This window comes from Lutra lutra, chromosome 2, assembly GCF_902655055.1.
Source record: "Lutra lutra chromosome 2, mLutLut1.2, whole genome shotgun sequence".
NCBI lineage: Eukaryota > Metazoa > Chordata > Mammalia > Carnivora > Mustelidae > Lutra > Lutra lutra.
The window spans coordinates 35,440,787-35,446,625 of NC_062279.1; positions in this window are offsets into that span (position 1 = coordinate 35,440,787).

The following is a 5,839-nucleotide window of genomic DNA, read 5'->3' on the forward strand; positions in this document are numbered from 1 at the left end:
GCTGCCTGATGGGTAGAAGTTCTGATAACAGGGTTGTAGGGGTAAGGAAGGGGGGTGGCTGTCCCTTCCTTGCTTGAGTAGCTTGTGGTCAGTCTTAATGCACATCACAGCTGGGTGTGTGTGTGTGTGTGTGTGTGTGTGTGTGTGTGTGTGATAGGGTATAAAAAAGTGTGGGGAGTTCAGATGACTGAGGCTTATATCTCCTCCAAGACTACATATATTAGAGGTGTTCATGTGTTAGAGGTGTTATGGTCTATGATTTGTAATCTCTCCATTTTGCTTTAAAGTTGTTAAAAGAGACCATGAGTTCATGGAGGAAATTTCTTCCCTTTCTTTACCCTGCCTATCTCCTCCAATTAGTCCAGGGAGATAAGATGGTAGTGACGTAGAATCGGAGATAAAGGGGTCTTAAAGATCAAATCCAACACAACATTTTATAGAATTAAAAGGCCAAGGCCCAGAGGGGAAACTGAGTCTTGGCCATGATCCCACAGTAAAGCATTCCTATCAGATGCACAGGCATCCAAGGAGCTGGATCCTTTTCCAGAGCACCTCTCCGTAAGTACTCCCCCAGCCCCCCAACTCCCCAGCCCCGCTCTCAGCTGGGCCCTGGAATAGACCACTGCCCTGCCTCTGGAACCGAAAGGAAGCTCCTAACCTAAGACTTTCCTTGTGTTCTGTAACACGGCATGGCCAATTCTACACACATCTGATGTTTCCCAAGGAAAGGAACTTGAAGGGAGGCAGAGAAAGGGCCTCCATTCTTGGGACACAAAAGGTCCTCTGGTGCCTCAGTGCTACCCTGGGACAGACTTTATACAGGCAGAGAGAGAGTGCACATTTAGGATTTTCTAGCAATGTCTTTTCTGTTTGTTTCTGGCCATCAATGGAAGAAGAGACCAGGAAATATTTCCTTCACTCTTGAAGGAGAAAAAGACATCCTTGTTCTAGTCTCTTGGTTTTGTTTTGTTTTGTTTTGTTTTAAGATTTTATTTATGTATTTGAGAGAGAGAGAAAGAGATACCATGCACAGAGGCAGAGGGAGAGGGGAACCAGACTGCCCACTGAGCAGGGAGCCCGATGCGGGACTCGATCCCAGGACCCTGGGATCGTGACCTGAGCTGAAGGCAGACGCTTAACCAACTGAGCCACCCAGGTGCCCCACTGAGTCATCATTAAGGTCCTTGACTCTAGGAGAAGCTGCTCCCCATGGACTGGGAAAGGTCACACACCCTACCTGCAGCCCAGACAAGACTTCTTTGGAGTTCAGTAAGGCACCATCTTCCAGGGAGGTAGGGGAGAAATCAATCCATTATGGGAGGGAGAGAGCATGAGAGGGTGTACCCACCCACCCACAGATAAGTTTCTCTCCTGGCCTTCCAGGCATACTGCTTTGGCTGATTTCTTTGCACCTCCTTTCTTTGATCCAGAGAAAGATTCTGCTTGGAAGAGGGCAGATCCACCACACCTCTTGGATCTGTGATCTCCCTCCTTATCCTTCCCTGGGAAGGAAAGCTCAGACAAGGCTGGAGCTGGTCTGGCTCAGGAGCCTGGTCCTCAAGCTGAACGTGTTCCAGCTGCTTCTCTCACATCAACCCATCCTTTCCCCCAAGGAAGCAGATCCTGAGGCGAGGGTGGCTGTGCTTGGGAAGGAAAGGGAGCAGAACAACCAGGATGGTTTCTCCTCCGACAAAGAAACCAATGCCTCACAAGATCTGACCCGTCCAGCAGAGCCTGGAACAAGGAGTCATGCGGGCTAGAAAGAGTAAGGAAGCCAAGCCCCATGAACCCATCAGGGGAAAATTAAGTCTGGGGGTAGCTAAGATCCAGATGCCAGGCGAAAGGCTGTGGCAGGGGAAAGAGGAAAGTGTTTCCTGTTTTTGAAGAAGTCATGGGTGGGGAAAGGCCATTTTTTTTTTTTTTAATCCCAAGAGAAGGCAAGACATTTTGCTTCTAGGCAGGAGGGGACTGTCTTCCCCTCTCATGATAAATGGGCAACAGGAGGCAGGAGGGGACTGTTTTCCCCTCTCATGATAAATGGGCAACAGGAGGAGGAGGAGGAGACATCCTCAGGCTCTCCATTCAGCCTGATTCATCAGGCTGGACCTCGTGGGTGGAGGTGTGGCAGCCTGGGTCTCTCAGCCTCTCAGTCACAGCTCTGCATACTTTCTCTTGTGCCAGTCCCCAGGGGGAGTCAGGTGACTAGGACCCTTTCTACTCAGGTAGAAAGCTCCAAGCCCCAAAGAAGGAGCTGGGTTTCACTTTATTCCTCCAGTGCTGTGGTAGGCAGCTTTGGGCATAGGCCTTGGATAGGGTGGCTTTATCCCATGATAGAAAAAAGAAAAAGAAAGAAAGGAGGGCCTCTCTTGGGGATACCAAGGTGACATCTTAGAAGGGAACCTGCTGTACATTTTACCCAGCTGCCCAGGAACAGACAGGCCCTTTCCCACTGCTGGTGAGATAGCTAGAATTTAACCCTCGGCACTCAAGCCTGGGTCACCCTTGTCAACTCTCACATGCCTGAGCTTGTCCCCAGGAGTCCTGGGCTTCTGCACAGGTGTTGCTTCTTGGACGCTCCACAAGATATTAGCAGAGAGGTAGCTGGGATATTAGTGAGAGGAGGCCAGATGATCAAGTATCTTTTACAAACTGTGATATACAGACCAAGTGAGGAAATTATTCGGGGTTGCAAAGGAAACGGCACGATGAAGCTGGAAAGCAAAGCCAGTTGTCCTGGATCTCCAGCCTCTGGCCTTGGCTGGTGGCTTGTTCCATGTTCTCTGCTGGAGAACAGTTGGGGTTTAGAGTAGGGGAGTGGAGGTGCAGAGAGGGCTGGAGACCAGAAGCAAGGTCATTAACATTGATCTCCTCTGCTTCCTGGAATTGGAATTGCCCCCTGAAACCACCCCCAAGGAGATGAAGGAGTTAATGCAGTGGCGAAGAAGTGTGTAGAAGAAGAATGGGTAAAGGAAGGGTGGGATTCTGAGCTGCTCTGGGTCGGGGTGGGGCTGTGCTCCTCCAGACCAGGAAGGAGGGCTTTGTTTATAGGGGTACAGTTTATCTCCAAGCCCAAAGTGAGAAGGTCCTGGAAGGGGTGGGTAACAGAGAGGCAAGGAGGAAAAAAATGTAAACAGTGCTAAGAATGTCTGTTCTCTCCTGGGAGGTGGGGGCAGTGGAAGACAGCCCTGGATTTTTTAAAAGGGTCTTCCCTTTTGGCATCTGGACCCCATTAAAATATTCCAAATGATGCCAGGGACACTCAAAGCCCAGGGCTCCTGTGGGTCCCGGGGCCCTCTCAGAACCACAGAGTACCAAGAAAAAATGGCATTAGGAAGGAAAAGAGTCCTTGCTAGGGACATGGTGGGCCCCCTCCATTCCTTCATTCCCCTCTCAGGAAGGAGGAGGAGGAGCCAATGGCCCAATTGGAATCTGTTTCCTGTGGTACCACGGTTTGGGTCTGAGGACAAAAAGGAGCCATTATTCTTGCAAACCAGTTGGAGAGCTGCTTACCTTCACTTTGGATGGCTACAGGTGTCACAGGCACACACACACACACACACACACACACGCATGTGCCCATAAGCACACCCCACCTTCAGAGGCACGCACACTCAGAGATCCGTACACACAATCTACAAAAACGCAAATACTCAGATGTACACCAAAGAGAGTCGTCACAGCCATATGCAGACTCAAGTGCGCCTGGCTGAAGTCCACCACCCACAGATGTAAACCCGCACCCCCACACCAAAGCCCGGAGTGTGCACATGGGCACCCTCCATCTGGCGGGCTGGGAATGAAGCTGCAAACCACAGGGCTACAAGAAGCTCCTGCCGAGCGCAGAAGCAGAACCAGGTCAGAGGCCAGCACACTTGGCTGCGTCTCTCCCCACTCATCTCTCCGCAGTGGTGCTAACAGCAAGAACTCCAGGTCCCGAGTCTGTCGTGGGAAAGTCCTTTTAAAGCATGAAAGGCAGCGCAGGCTAAATTAAACCCAGCCCCAGCCCTGCTTGCTCAGAAGGAACCAGTCACTGACTAGCCAGCTCTCCCCATTTCATTGTCATCGGTCCCAGGGAAATTCCGCAGGCAAGTCCTTTTTTTGGAAGATGTCTTAGAAAGAATGCCTGCCCCATTGCGTTGATTATCCATCCATCTGTCAGCCCTTACGTCCCACAGCCATTCGCTGGGCACCAGGCTAGGTGCTGGGAGATGCCAAGAGCTATCAGACATGGGAGTGCCCTTCAAACAGGTTCCATTCTGGAAGGTAAGACTTACACACAAGAGAATAACAGCCACGTGATGAGGACAGAAGGGTGGAAGTGGACATCAGTGATAGCCAGATTCTGAGGAAGAAGAAATTGCTTCCAGATGGGGGTGGTCAGGAAAAAACTTCACGAAGATGGGAATTGGAGTTGAGTGTTCAGCAGCTTATTGAGACAGAGAAAGGCATGGAAAAGGAAAAATGGCATCCCAGATGGTAGGACTGGCATAAGCAAACATTCTGGATTGGTGTGGCTTCTTTAAGCTGCCTTGCCTGCCTTGGTTAATACACCAGGCACACAAAACACTGACATTTATTCACTGTTCTCAGCCTCAATCCTGGATGCCTTACCCTTATCCATTCATCCCTAGTTACATTCAAACTTACAGATATGACACTCATTGAGTTTTGGTTCTCTGCTCTCACTTTGAACTTGGCAAAAGGTAATACCTTCCTGTTGAAAAGCTTCCTCATTCCCAAGGCTAGATATCCCACCAGTTTTTCTTGAACACTCTTTCCATGACTGACTTGCCCTCTTCATCCACTATCACCTCCTCCAAGGGTAGCTTTCTTGCCTGTTTCACTAGCCTAAGAGGATGGTGAAGAATCCCCTCTGGAGAAGTTCCCAAGGGGGATCTTTCCTGGATTCAGCTTCCAAGATACTGTAGCACACCAGGAAGAACAATGGATCAAAAAATGTTGTTGGATGAGGAGCTTGTCTGACTCAGAAGAGTGTGTGGCTCTTGATCTTGAGGTCATGAGTTCCAGCCCCATGATGGGTATGGAGATTATTTAAATAAATAAAAAATTTTTTAATTAAAAAAAGAAAAGAATTGTTGTTAGAACCATTGTCAATCCTCCTGTTTTAAGGATGATATAACATGATTTCAGGAAGATAGAAAGTTGCCTTCCTTCAAGGAAAAAAATCTTCTTAAAATTCCATCATTATAAGTGTATACTTTTTACTGAAGCTTGTATTAAAATGAAAAGACTCTGAAAGGGAAAGTCCCTGGGTCGGTTATACTTTGGGGTGAATGATTTTACAAGATGCTTTCCTGACAAGAATTTGCCCAAGGGGTAGGTAGAACATGTGAAGATATTTGACAATCTTAGGAACAAGGGGAGAAATTTCTTTCTGCATGGCCCAAGTGTGGGCAGTGTTTGGGGGGAATGAGCATTTTGATAAAGGGGTGAGATAGTCCCTTGTCTTTGAATAGCTTGTCTGAAGTGATGTCTCATGTGATAAGCATAACCATGGAAGTGCAGCAGAATGAACCATAATCTTATTTTTTTTAAGATTTTATTTATTCATTTTAGAGAGAGAGCACACAAGCAGGGAGAGAGGGAGGGGGAGAAGCAGACTCCCTGCTGAAACAGCCAGGGGGCCCAATGTGGGACCTGATCCCAGGACCTGGAGATCATGATCTGAGCCGAAGGCAGATGCCCAACCATCTGAGTCACCCAGGTGCCCTGAACCATAATCTTCAATGAAAATTTGAATCAAGAAACATTCTTGGGGGGACATCTGGTTGGCTCAGTTGGTAGAGCATGACACTCTTGATCTCAGGGTGGTGAGTTC